Raw genomic sequence first — 14,959 nt, 5'->3', positions numbered from 1 at the left:
TTATCTTTACACCTACTTTTTCTTCTGTCCTGTTTTCCTCTTCTTATTTCATCTCTCAGATATCTTACGTCAGTCGGTGTAAAAGGCTTGCACTGGACCTTTACTGTCATTAGCAATATAAGAACTACTCTGAAAGGGAGTGCTGTGAAATGTGGTAGGTTCCATTTAATTGGCTTTATATGATATAAATCAGCTACTGCTGCAAAATCTGTGAAACAGTATTATGGTAACAGGCAAACAGGAGGGAGTTTAGCAGTTTAGAGGAGATACTGGGTTTATTTTATCAGGTGTTTTTGTCACAATATCTCGACAGTATTGTCAGTTATAGTGACTTTCCAACATAAGTCAAATTGTTGTCATGGCTATAATCTATTTCCTATTCATATAAGCATATTACATTAATGAATTTTAATTGCTGAACTTAAAAAATGCTTATTAAATGTTTTATTTAAATAAATATTTAACCAAAACACACAATACATCATACAATATAAAATAATTTGAAGTTGTATTTTTTAATATGTGCAGCATATTTTTCATGGCCAAACATTTGCATAAAAATTACATCTAGACTTTATCATTTAATAAAAGATTGTAGGATAGGGTGTGATCACTTCATCTTGGAAGCAAATGATCTTTTCTGTTGATTTTTGCATTTTGCATTGTGACATAAAGACATTGTAGGACTTGTATCACATGATCTTAACTAATTTTAGAGCCAATAACTTCAGGTCCATATGCCTACTTCTTTCAAACCAAATCAAAGTTCAGTGGGAAATGACCTGATGGAAAGGAGAAATCCCCTTCAGAATACATTATTTTAATCAAGAAATAAAGCAAAGTGGAATTATATTGTGGATTGCGTTGGTACTGTATATGTACAGTACATGGACAGTTTATTTCTCAAAAATATATGGATCCATTTTGGAAAATATTTCAATACACAGATGTTTCTGTCAGTTAAAAGTCTTAAAGTGACTTAACTGTAATAGCAGGTTTTTCTTTCATGGCTGTGATCATTCTGTCAGATAAGTTGGTACTTCCATATGTTTCTTCTTTTGTTTGAGGTATAACTGCCACACAGGTCAAACAAAACTACTCAGATTTATCTTGTGTAAACAGCAGCTACACTGTGCATCATTTTGCAGTGCTGTGTTTGAGAGGCTTGGTAAGGTGCAGGCAGGCGGCGGGGAGCAGGACACCTGTTCATCCTGCGACTTGAAGCAGATGGTCCACAGTGCTCCTGCTCCCTGAGGGGAAAACCTGTCAGCTGAGCCCCAATTAAGGAGTCACTGCAAGTCAGAGGGGAGTGGGGGCGGGGGTGGATGATAGAGACTAGAGAGGATAAAATCAGCCTGATAGTGAAATGACTATAATGTGATAAATTAACTGTTTGTCTGATAGGATTCTTGAATTCTAATACCGATACTGATTGGTTTGTCAATATCTCAAGCCTTTTTTTTTTTTTTTTTGCACTGACAGTTTTCTCCCCTTACTAGAATGATCCAGGCTAGATTTATGAGACGAGATAAAATGTTGATACACGTTTGCTATGACGCAAATCCTAAACTATACAATAAGTGGCCTAAAGCTAATCTCTTGTAAGCAGTTCTAGGTTGTAATTAGTTCAGTTTTTATGGTATTTGTTGGATTCATTCTTTTATCTTTTCTTGTAAATTGTAATTGCTTGTAATATGCTCAGTTGTATGATAAATGAGATTGGCATAATAAGGTAATATCTGTGTTTACCTAAATGCTAAAATAAAAAGCTGTAGTATTTGAACCCAGTAATACCTTATCAAAATTAACTTTAAAAACCATCTAAAGTGTAACTGAGCTCAGTAATGTAACTGACTGCTAAATCATGTAATAAATTATTATGCAATTATTATGTGCATTATTAAATAACATTTGATAGCAGTTATTACAGGATTTATTCATAAAATGCACCATTCATAAAACTGACACTACTAAAACATTAAAAAAAAATTAAATTAACATTTAATTTTAATAACATTTTTAAAAAAGCTTTTACAGATCAAATACAATATGATAATAAAAGATGCAAGTTTTATAGCATTTTATCTTATTTTTTAGAGAGGTTTTAATATGCTTTGAACAAAGGAAGGAGCGACAAAGTGATAAACAAAAAGAAATGGAAATGGAAACAGAGAGACTTCAGAGTGTTGGACTTTCTTGCTCTAAAAAGAGATTGGCATGTAAAAAAGCATACAGCACACCAGACACTGTATGCCTCATCTCACCCAAATGTGGAAATACTGCAGTGTAATACATTTAAAACATGTTCACTGGTGACTGGCTCACATTGAGGTTAGAAGAAAAACCACTGACAAAATTTCCAAGTGCATGTGATTTATTCTATGTGGGGTTATGGTTATGGGCAAAAGTGTTGTCTACTTCTCGTATGTCTAAATTTACTCTCTGTGTAGCAGCAGACAAAAACAGAACAAATTTTCCAAGCATGTGTTTTATATATGCTCAGTGGCAGGTGTAAGTATTTTTTATGTATCTCAGGGTTTCCCTACTGTTGGCTAGCAGTGATGTGCTGATAAACTTAATCATTTTTATTCACTGGAGAGTTGGAGTGACCCATGGCAAAGTTTTCACAGGCAAAGATGCTTGATATCAGCACAAAAATCAGCTATTCAGCTATTCATATATCAGTCTAAATTACTGATGTTGGTTGTAATTTTTCACAACTGAAACCATATGCACCTAATTAAATGTCACTCTGAAGTTAGAGAGTAGATTACGGTAAAGTAAGTATCCAATTGCAGGAGTCTTTAGTGAACTATCCCAGAAGAGGCCTTGCCTCCTGAGGTGGCTGCACCTAAAAATACATTTTGTACCAGAGAGGTCGATTTGCATACTACACAATACAAATGACATTTCCTGTGTAAGCAACCCGGATTACATTAATGTTGTGGCTTTAAACTGAAATGGGAACTACATCCAACAGGTTTGGACAAGAAAAACTGAACTGTACAATTAGTCACACATAAACTGCAAAGACAGTAGCCTATATACACTCTATAAAACAGGCAAATACACACACACACACATACACACAAAAGCATTTGAAAATGCAATCGTCTTCAATAAAATAAGCCAAATTAATATATTTTCATTATCAATGTGATTTTGTGACAAGTGATTTTAGGGACACTACACTTAGTTGATTTGATAGTTTGAATTCATCGCGATTCAGGCAATGTTTACTGAGCGTGCGAAGGCCTGTCCGACATTTTTCTATTGTGTTTGCTAGGCTGGCGACAAGCCATGAGTGCAGGTTGCCAAAGCTGACAGATGAGTTGTTGTTATTAAAGTGATAAGTCCTGTTCCTTTGAGTAATGAAACAGAGACACGTTTAAACACATTTTACATGATGTTTTTTTGCTACTGGGTATCACTGAACTGCCCCTCCCCCCACCCCTTCACACGCACACACGCACACACATTTTACAATGAGGAGAACAATGATCTCCTGTGAGAGCTGGTTTTATTGAGACGAAGCAGACGAGTTAAGGTTTTAATGAATGTAGTAAATAGTGATAAAAGGTTTCGCCAGGATACTCCGATTTGCTGTAGGTCAAAGTATAAAAACACTGTTGTTCCCTGGGAGGCAGTCAGATAGGAAAATGAAACCAAAGGAGTAAATGCTGGAAGGGAGGTAGAAATATACTGGATCTCATGACTAATAGGAACTAAATGCTCAGTGTTTCCTCTACCATTGCCTTGGAGGGGCAGTTCACCCATCCTGAAAGAAATAAAATCTGTTTATTTATGTTACCTAATTTATGTGCACTCATTTCATTTCAGCTCAGTGTGAGAGTCTCTACTGTGTTTTGCTTTCATTTATGGTTGTGCTAGTTTTTGGTCTCTCCTCTGCTCTCTGTGTTTCATATCAGATGTTAGGAAACAAATTTGTCATTGCATTGCCTTCCAAAGGTTGGATAATATTATCCTCAGTGGAGGGTATTGCGATTTACCGGTGAGTTTTACCCAGAGCCCTAATTTTACCTACACTAGCTACAATAGGCTATAGCCACAGCTTGGCCAACTGATTTGTTTGTGAATGTCAGGCAGGAAGCAGGTGTGTAGTCAGGAGACTGCAGGTGATGGACTGGGGCAGGAAGCACACTTCACCATGTTCCCTAAATGTGGATTTTCTGGCTCCAGTGACTGCTGATGGCTTCAAAAGGTCACCTCAGAAACCTGAAGATGATATGTGAAGGTGCTTCATCCACGGTCTGTGATTTCTGTATGACACTTCCCAGAGATCACCTTTCATTCAAACTGTGGTGAGACTGTGACATCGTCTTGCCTAGATTGTCGGTCAAAATTTGAACTTGTGTAGGTGGGGCCATTTTTAGGTGTCTATTACTGCACATGATAACTCGCTAACTGCTCAGGTCTTCTTCAGTTTTTTTCTAATTTTTCTAACACGCAACATCCCTGTGAAACAGAAATAAGCTGACCAGGCATTCAATGCTGGCTGGCTGTACTTTAAGTTGTACAAAAGTGTTCAGTTTCAATACTTAGCTCTAGGTTGAATCACTTTGTTGTCAAAATAATGGAGAGTTGCAAAGTTGCTGGCTGCATGCCTCTGTGGATGGTAATGTTGGTCTGTCAGTCGGTCCACTTAGGTTCAGAATGAACTATGCCAAAAATATTGGATGGATATTTGTACAGACAGTCATGGTCCTCTGGGGATGAATCCTGATGACTTTGGTGATCCCATGACCTTTCCTTTAGCGCCACCAAGAGGTTTACAGTTTTGTTTTTAGTGAAATGTCTGGGTAACTATTGGATAGGTTATTCCTGCGAAATTTGCTATAAATACCCATGGTGCCCAGAAGATGAAAAATAATGGTTTTAAGGATCCCCTTATTTTTGATTTAGTGTCATCATCAGGTCAAAATTTTAACTTGTCAAATATTACGTTTTATGACAAGATACCAGTAAAACTAATGATATTCTCACCAGCTTCATCTATACATTGTGTTTAGTGATAATTAGCAAATGTTAGCATATTAACAGACTAAACTAAGACAGTGAACCTGCAAAACACCAGTATAATATGTTATTAATTAATTTAGCTTTATTTGTGATTTTGTACTTAAATTGTATGCACAGTAGGTCAAGTGTTCCGTTCTTTTGATAGGTTGTTTTGGCCTGTATTCATACCTTTTCTGTAATCTTTTCTACTGAAGGGTGAATAAGGTTTTGTTCCACTGGGAGTTTTGAGGAAAATAATAAACCTCCTCCTTTCTGGAGGTGAAATGGCCTGGTAACTCGAACTGTTTAAGTCCAGCCTAACAGGCAGCCGGTCTTTGTTTCTGACCTTCTCTAAGCTTAAAAGTAATACCCCTCCTCACAATCGGAAGTCTTTCAAAAGACGCTGCCGTTTTGTCAGGACCGTGTCCAAACAATGGAGCCCAACTCTTGCTTTTTTTTCTCTTCTTTTCTCACTTTTCCTACTTTTTCCTTTTCCATCCCTTGTTAGTTTGAGGCTTTTCCTGTTCACAGCTTCCTACCCCACCTGCCAACTTTCTGTCTGAGACATGAGTGTACATTTGGGTATGGATGGTAATGTAGGGACATGTCTTTACCAATCTATCAAGGTGTTGCTGGATTGTCCCTAAAAATGTTTTTACCAATCTCAAACAATCTAGCCACCTAAACTCCACGTAATGTCAACAGCAAGATCTCTGCAGAGTTGCCAGGTTTCTGTGTTTTCTGCAAAAAAAAGTGCACTATTATGATATGGGATATAGGATATGGGGGATACTAGACCTGATGACTTGGCAACCCTCAACTTGAAGCTGCACACATTGTTAACTAGCAGCAACAGCAATCGATGAGGTGGAGAATCTGAAGCGGTTCGTATTTATAGTTTAAACATTCCAAACATTACAGAATTGAAAATGACTTCACTGGACAAAACTAAGATCATTTGATATTACAATTAATTTCAAGTATTAGGTGTTGTTAGTTAATTTGTGACTGTTGCTCAGACATGCTGTTTAATTAAACAACTTTATTACTGTTGGAGAAAATTCCTCCCAAAAGCAAATTAAGACATCTGGTCCTTTTTAAGGAAGAACCAGAGCATCAGTAACAGTTGAGCTTAGTTAATATAAATGTTCTGTAATCAATCCAAACATTAAAGGGGACATAGTGTAGAAAGGGAGATTTCCATTTCTTTTTTGATTATAACGGATGTCTAGGTGCTATATAAATACTGTGAAAGTATCCCAGTTCATAGAGAAATGTACACCTCCCGTATTTAGAAACTGTGCCTTTAAACAAGCTGTTTGGACCGTAAGGTTGTGATGTCACAACTAAATGCTCAGTGTTTCCTCTACCATTGCCTTGGAGGGGCAGTTCACCCATCCTGAAAGAAATAAAATCTGTTTATTTATGTTACTTACCTAATTTATGTGCACTCATTTCATTTCAGCTCAGTGTGAGAGTCTCTACTGTGTTTTGCTTTCATTTATGGTTGTGCTAGTTTTTGTTCTCTCCTCTGCTCTCTGTGTTTCATGTCAGATGTTAGGAAACAAATTTGTCATTGCATTGCCTTCCAAAGGTTGGATAATATTATCCTCAGTGGAGGGTATTGCGATTTACCGGTGAGTTTTACCCAGAGCCCTAATTTTACTTACACTAGCTACAATAGGCTACAACCACAGCTTGGCCAACTGATTTGTTTGTGAATGTCAGGCATCATGTTATTATGAAAATCCTGTCAGCAGCAGCCTGAGCAGCACAGAGACACAGTATATCAGTGAAAGATCTAGCCATAAGTTCAGGAGTTGACTGAAAAATAATACAAAAAGAAGTTGAGATGATTTAAAGATAGGTTTGAGCATCACTGTGACTCTGTCATGAGAGTCTTGAGTTGTGTCGCCCAAATCCACAAATTGAAAGAAGGACAGAATCTCAGATGATGTTTGAAAACCTTCCAGGGTTTCCGAGTTACAGAGCAGCATGTTACCTACAGGTTTCTATATATTTATTTTATGTAACATTTATTGTGACAATCTATGATATGTTATTTTTAAATATCAATTTTTGTCTCAGATTTATAGTTAAGTAGTCTATCAATAAAATAAAATGTAAAAATCTGAAAAAAAAATTATAATACAAGTCCAGTTTCAGGCAAGTCAGCAAATGTATATTCAGTAAAGTAAAAATTTTGCAGAGTCAGGCTCTTTATGTGTGTATGTGTGTGCGCACATGTGCCATGAAAGAGAAAAGAATGATAGAGAGCAAGTACACATACACAGTTATTTTGGCCGTCAGACAAAAAATGTCCCTGCCTACCTATGTGCACACACACTCCTAACACCCACTTTTGGAGCACACACTACTTTCAAAATAATTCATCTCATTGTCTGAGTCAAGCCAATCCCCCAACCCATGAAACAAAGAAGTCGGAGGCGGCAGCCGTCCCCAGTGGGCCAGGTGTTCCACAGGGCTCAATTCTGGGCTCTGTGTTTTTTTCACTTGCTCTTTCTCCTCATGTATCTGTATTTGTGTGTGTGTGTGTGTGTGTGTGTGTGTGTGTGTGTGTGTGTGTGTGTGTGTGTCTGTGTGTCTGTGTGTGTGTGTGTGTGTGTGTGTGTGTGTGTTTGTGTGTGTAATGGCCCTGAGCATGGTGCGTCTGTGTGCAGCTGCCCGCCGAGGGCCCTCCTTTGTATTGTATCCCCCTCCTCGCCATTGTCAACTCAGGCCTTCATGGCTCAAGCCGGCGGATGGGCTGGTGTGTATGTGTGTGTGTGTGTGTGTGTGCGTGTGTGTGTGTGTGTGTGTGTGTGTGTGTGTGTGTGTGTGTGTGTGTGGGTCTGTGTGTCTGTGAGGTTTTGGGTAGGGGGGTAGAGGGGGTGGAGTTATCCTTGCTTATCTTAGTGTCCCTTTTTAATGGGTGGAGAGGTGGGTGATTGGTGTCTGTACAGAAGAGGCTTTGCTGAAGACAGGAAAGTGAGACGTGTGTGTGTTGTGAGATTACTGTGTTCTTATTGGTTAGTAGGCAGACTCAGTGTGAGGAGGGGATGGTAGTTGCCTTACACTCCATCTGTTGTCAGTCACACAGCTGAACCTACAGCTTCAGGACACTGCACTCTGCTTCTCAACCAAAAAGGAAAACTTGAAGGCTGATCACTTGTGATTGCTGCTAAACTCAACCAGGAACTTCATTTTGCTCAGCCCTCCCTTGGATTGGCAGCTTTACTTTCTCCAATTCTCTAGTGGATACTGAGATTTGACTCTTTTTTTTTTTTTTGCTTTAAAAAGGAATTTCATCATATGTCCAGGCTTACTTTGTCAGCACCAACATTGGGAAATTCCCCCTAAAGTTTTTCTGACTGGAATAACTATAGGTAGCATTTCAGGAGAGAACTTGTAGGAGTTGTTGCCTTTTCTCTGTGTTGCCACCCTGTCGTTTCCTTTGGGGTTGTGTGGTAAGTGATTTTGTTTTCATTTCTTGATCTTTCACCTTGGTTTAGCCTAAATTTAGCACGTTAAAGAAAATTCAAATCACTGTTATCATGCTTTGTCATGGGTTGCAGTGTTTTCATCTTGATTGTAAAACTTTTTATCATGATGTCTACCTGACCATATTCCCCCAAAAGGTACAGTAATCAGTTTAACAGCAACAACAGCCTATATGTGCAGATGTGACCAAAATGTTCAGTTAGAGAAAAACTTCAAGTTCCAGTATTGTTGTGATGATTGTGTTATTTTGTCTTCAGCTCAAAACTGTTTCACATGTTGAAGGTTGCAAATGCCATATGTAACAGAACACTCAGATTGTTTACTTTATAGACAGACAATGCCTAATATTTCCAAAGGTGTGATTTTAAAAAATATATTGTTCACTTTGGAAGGTTTTATTGTAGCTATATGGTATAAAGTCTGTTCATGAGTGAAATTGAGAGAGATAGAAAGGTTTTTATGGTTTTCATTGAGGGCTTCTGGGGGGATTCCTTGGGGCTCTCCCACAACACAAAGAATAGAGAAATTTTACTTCAATTTAATTCAGCCAAACCCATCCTAATCAGAGAATACTGAGAGTGAAACCAAAGATGATCAATGATTCCACTCTCACCGCTTTAATCCCCCCCACGTATGATAGCCTGTGACATGCCTGAACCTGATGTAGGCGAGAGGGTTTAGTCAGCGGTTTAGTCAGCAACTGGGAGGCAGAAGCAGACGTAACCAACTGAGAGCCTGCACAAGTCAGAGGTGAAAGTGAGTGTTACCCACAACTCTACCAAAAAAGGTCACATGACAGACAGTGGTGATATGTATCACCGAGGATGAATCTGGACACCACCAGTTGCAGGAGAGCAGGAGGTGGGGGGTGGATGAGGAGGATGCTTTCAGGGAGGTCCCCTGTGGCTTCAGCAGGCATCTGTTGCCCCCACTGCCCATATATACTCCCCACCCCCACCCCTTCCACACACCCTTTGTCCCCCTCCCAGCCGGTTGCCGGTGTGGCACACCGGCTCTCTGCCGGGCTCAGCCAGCAAATGGCAGCCATCCGGTGGCCCTGAGGGACTGGTCAGGGTCTGGCCTCAGGGGAGCTCCTCCCTCCATACATCCCCAAGGGGGCTAACCCTGGATCATGACACATACAGAGATACACATAGTGCCAATGAAGTGCAGGCAGGCAGGCTGGGTCACCGAGGTGGAGGCTGCAGCATCTGCTCACTATGGAGGCACTCATCCCCCTCTTCCTCCCAAAGTCACACACACCTACAGAAATGGCAGATGAGTTATTCTGACATATAATTGTGTTGTTATAGAATTTGTGATTTTCACTAAAAAGGTTCCCAGCTGAGTAACATTTCTGCATGTCTCAAAGAACTGAGAGAATATTTATTATTCTTCTACATTATATTGGTACAGGTATATGATTTTTATTAAAACATTAAACACTAACAAACTTGCCTTGACCTGACTTACCATAGCTAAACACAACTCAAGCTCTGCCATTTGTATCTCATGTCTTGAAAATCATATTTTCCAACCTCACAAATCTGAATTCAAATTCCCGTGTCTCCTATATCTTTCTTTCTTCTTCATGTTTTCATTACTTGCCATTGCCACTTAATGGGTGGAAACTATCATCAGCTGTCTGTTAATTAACCAGCAGGTAGATCTGACACATTAATGGGTTACATTCCAGATGTCTATTCAGATAAAAAAAAGTTGAATGTATGTCACTGAGGATCACTGCCAAAAAAAAAAAAAAAAAAGAATTCCAAACATGTCATGTTCCAACGAAACTCATATACTATATTTATTTGTAAGAATTCATTGATATAGAAAATGTTTATAAGTCACTTACAATAGAAAATCCATAAGGAGCTTCAATATTGTTGTGGTTGTGCATATAACACTATAAGCCAATAATTGCAGGCCTGATATGTCTATCTATGGCATTTTATATAGAAATGTCAATCTGAAAGTCCATACATTGCGTGTCACAGAATCTACCCAAACTTCTATTCATAAAAATGCCTAAAAAGTACTTTAACTCTTCCTGTATATTACCTCATACACAGTACTCTGAATGAGAGCTCTTATTATTTTACCAGTCCAGGTCTAAACTGGAGAAACTGATTTGTTTTCTGTATTTGTATCTAGTTTATTCTGGGTAGACCATGTCATAATGATTCATCTAAACATCAATGTCAATATAGTACATTACACTGAAAGTTATCTATAATCTTTCACAGAGCATTCAGTAGTAGGACATGGTTATAAAACATTTCACAATGAATATTTTATCAGAGCAACAACACTTTGTAGTAGTACTTTGTAGTTTTTTTTCATTTATTATAGTTATTGTTCATTTTGCACTGTGGATTATTATACAAGCATATAATCATAGAATTATTCACTAAGAAAAAAACTATGAGGAAAAAATATAAACTGTATTTCTTATTTCATTAATCAAACTCTTAGTGTTAATTGTTTAGAATTAGATGCGAATGTTATTTCTAATAAAATATTTGGCTTTGTGTATGAAAATTTGAATCTTCAGTGAGTGTAATTCTAAATTTAGAAAAATAATGGTTGCTTGAAATTTATAACACATCTGATCAATAACATAGGCCAGCATAATGTCATAGTACATCTTGTAGAGTGGGTTTTACTGTAAAATAGTTAATGTTTTTCCAAAATAAGATATACTTTCACTAACTGAAAGCTTGGCTCTGTCATTAAATACTTGCAGATGTTCAGAGCTGCTTTCTTTCCATATGTCATTTAGGGGGAAAAAAAGCTTTTTTACATGTGAATATCTTTTTTACCTTGTTTATATTGAATATTTTTCTAAAACTCAAACTCACAGCAGTAAAAGCCTTACAAACTGGGAAACACAGAGGTTACACACATACAGCACTTGACTGCCTCTGACTAGGTGATTTACACTCGCTGTGTCACTGTCATATTTCTGCTGACTCTTCAAAGATTCCGTCTGGCAACTTGTGACCGAGACTGCCGCATTACCAAACGTCATGTGCGTGCGTGCGTGTGTGTGTGTGTGTGTGTGTGTGTGCGTGTGTGTGTGTGTGTGTGTGTGAGTGATTGTGGGGGTGAACGGGTTTGAAAAGCTCCAGCCTCCGTCTGTGCATGCTGCTCAGGCCGAGAGAACAATACTCCCATCACAGGAGGACAGATTGGGTGGCAGCTGCATTGTTGAAGGACGGCAAGCCAGACACACTTCTTCCCCCCACCCTCTTGATACACACACACACAAAAACACACTCTCGCTCTTTCCATTTGTGGGTCTTTTGTTGTTGGTGGACTAAATTATTCCAGCTCTCTTGTGGTATTCAGGGTGACAAACAGTGGCGCGGCAGCTTAGACGTCGGGGGTCGGGACATTAAGAGGCCCCTGCTTTCCGGTGCTTTAGCCCAAGATCCAAGAGACTCCTCAATTACAACTGTCGCTAAAATATAACCACACATATGCATGCATACAATGTCTGAAATGAACTATTTTGAATCATTTGGCAGAGGCTTGTAGATGAAAAAAAGGGTCTGCAGAGAATAATTTGTAAGCATTTAAATGAAATACATATTGAATTTTACTGGTTTTTAAAGCCATTTCATGCTCAGATAGCTACTATGTTAGAGTAGTCTTCATTTAAAGCAAGAAAAGAGTAATACAGGTTTCCTCTAACAAATGAAAAGTTGAAGTCATAAGCAATAAAATGCACCCTTGCTCATTTCAGTACACTCGGGAGTTTTGCTGCTATAGCCTTGTTCGGTCTGGTAAGATCAGTATCTTTCAGTATATTTCACTTCACTCACTTTAAAACTCTTCAGTAGGAGAAATGTGTGCTTCCTGCTTTTGTCCCATTCTTTTTGCTATCATTATTTGCCTAATGATGATGTCTTCAAAGGAACTGTATCAAGAGAATCTTGGAAAATCTTGAGAAAATGTGTGAAAATATGGTGCGCCTTGTGTTATGACCACAGTGGCAGCGGTTCAGCAAAAGTTATACAGCCTTGCTTTTTTCCTTTTTTCACACTTTTTTCACAATTTTGGTTTCTGTTTTCTGTCTCTCTGTCTTCATCTGTGTCCGCCGCCACAGATTAACATTAAATTCAAACTAATGTCAGGATGGTTTACTATCAGCAGCAAAACTGATTTTGAGATGCTTCCGCTTTGCCCATAGTAGCAGGATAGACAATCAGAAGTGTGTTTGTTTGATAGTGTCCTTATAATGCATTGATTAAAGAGAGAAGGTACAGTGGCCTGCAGGAAACAAGTTCACACAACAAAGCTGTAAAAAACTAAGGCACTGAAATATAATTTTCTCACAAAAGCTTGGAGCAGAGCGATGCTTTGGAAGTACCCCTCATGGGTATTTCCACAGATAAACAGCAAACACATTGTCAATGTTTGTGGTGTGAACTGCAACCTAAGCAGGTCAACAGTCGCTCTGTCCACATCATACCAGTAATCACAGGTGCTGTTTTGAATTATCTTACAACTGATCTTTGAGAGTCAATTCCTTTGTGCACAGCTCTGCATGAACAATGTGTTTCTGTGTAAAGCAAAAAGACAAGTAGAGGCAACTGGAAGAATGACCTTCCCCATTGTTCACATATTTGTTAATCTGCGGCACAATGAACAAAAGCCCTGATGTTGTACTGAGGGAACATTATTTGCATCAAACAAACAGGACTGAACTAGATCTAAGGATAAAGAACATTAAAAAGGAAGCCGTTGTATAGTTATTATGGTGTGTTTTAATGTATATGTGTCCTTGATACAGTAGAGATGTGGGAGCAAAGTAAACATCCGGGGTCAGTAAGTAATTTCTCATCACAACAGATCCCTGGACTCCCACGAGGCCAGCAGGCCTCAGAGAAGAAAGAGACACTTTAAGGACCATTAGGGGTTCTTTGAAATTGTTATGATGAGGGAACTGAGAATCCTTCATGAAGGGCTCATAAACACTGTTGTCACACTAGAGGTTCATCAGTGAATGCTGATATTTGTGATATTTATTAGGTGCTTTTTATTTTGAGAATTTGAATTTGTAATGTTAAGCTCTGTACTTTGAAATTAAATGCAAACTGCATTGAGTTTTTAAGGGACCATACCAGCCTGTTACAGCAAGTCATGTATACTTTATATTGCTGTGGACCATCTTATAATAGTCAGATGGATGCATTTTCCTGCACTTGTAACACTCAGTGTCTACAGGTGGCACAAAATCAAAATTGCTGCAGTTCAGACACTCGCACACCTAGTCCATTTCTTGCGGTAAAATGGAGATTTAATTTATAATTAATACTTTATTTTCCTTTATGACAGCAGAAGACCAAATATAGCAGAAACTTTTTTCTGACAATTTCCAGAAAAGAACATAATCTTATTTTTATTCAAATATAGTATTTTCTTGCCTGTAGAATGTGCACGTGTGCGTGTCTACATCTGCTGGTGAAAGCCCACTGCTGTTCCTTTTATTGCCTATAGGTGGCACGAGATGGACCGAAACAGCAGCTAGTGCTGAAGCTCTGTAGATGTATGGTACTGGCTGATTCTGGTTTCAGGTGGTTTCAGGTGGTTTCAGGTGCTTTGCATCAGCAGCACTTTATGTCCTTGTCTTTTTATTAAAGGGGACCTATTATGCTTTTCCTTATTTTAAGTCATATATATAATGTTACAATGTCAGATGTTCATATTAAACATGGCCAAAGTGACAAATAATAAGGTAAACATATATAGAAGTAATCCTTGTGAGCAAAAAGCATCGGCTTCAGACTGCTCTGAATGCTTGGTTTCGTTTTTTTTTACTTTCAGCCCGAACCAACATCGGCTTGTGACAAATTTCTTTATATGGTCATCTGCACAGCACACCAGTTCACTGCTCCACTCTGCTAACATTATGGCGTTTTTCCATTGTTTTGGGGGTAGTCACACCAGGCCACGACTTGAGTCGAGCTGGCACGCTGTGAGTGTTTTTCCATTATACAGCACGGCAAAGTAAAATAAGTTGTTTACCTATTGGAGGTGTGCTGGTCGTCTGCAGTTCTTCATCAAACATCATCATCACTGTGGCTGTTTCTGCTGGTACTATTCCTCCCTGCATTATTTCTAACTGATCCACTGAACAAAGAGCTCCAAATATCTCCATACCTTGTTGTGCTGAGCACAGCTCTGCTAATTCGGTGAGGAATACGTTCCATTTCCTGTAAATTCTTCACAATAAAAGTCTTTGTTATTTAGTCATTTAAAAGCTTTTAATTTGAAGCAGTAAAGCAGGAAATGTTGGGTTTGCATCGGCAGTAACTTAACACAACTCTGATACGTGCTGCTCCTCAGCAGGCTTCCTGAAAACTGGTCAATCAGAACGGAGTGGGGGCCTTAAAGAGGCAGGAGCTAAAACTGCCTGTTAGAGACAGAG

General features: G+C 38.7%; 1 protein-coding gene across 1 annotated transcript in view; it reads left to right on the top strand.

Moving 5' to 3' along the window:
* LOC121906484 (probable ribonuclease ZC3H12C) overlaps nt 1-14,959 on the top strand; it is a 38,314-nt gene that overhangs the window by 10,082 nt on the left and 13,273 nt on the right. The window lies entirely within an intron of this gene.

This window comes from Thunnus maccoyii, chromosome 11 (assembly GCF_910596095.1).
Source record: "Thunnus maccoyii chromosome 11, fThuMac1.1, whole genome shotgun sequence".
In the NCBI taxonomy this organism is placed as follows: Eukaryota; Metazoa; Chordata; class Actinopteri; order Scombriformes; family Scombridae; genus Thunnus; species Thunnus maccoyii.
This window is presented reverse-complemented; position numbering and strand designations above follow the sequence as displayed.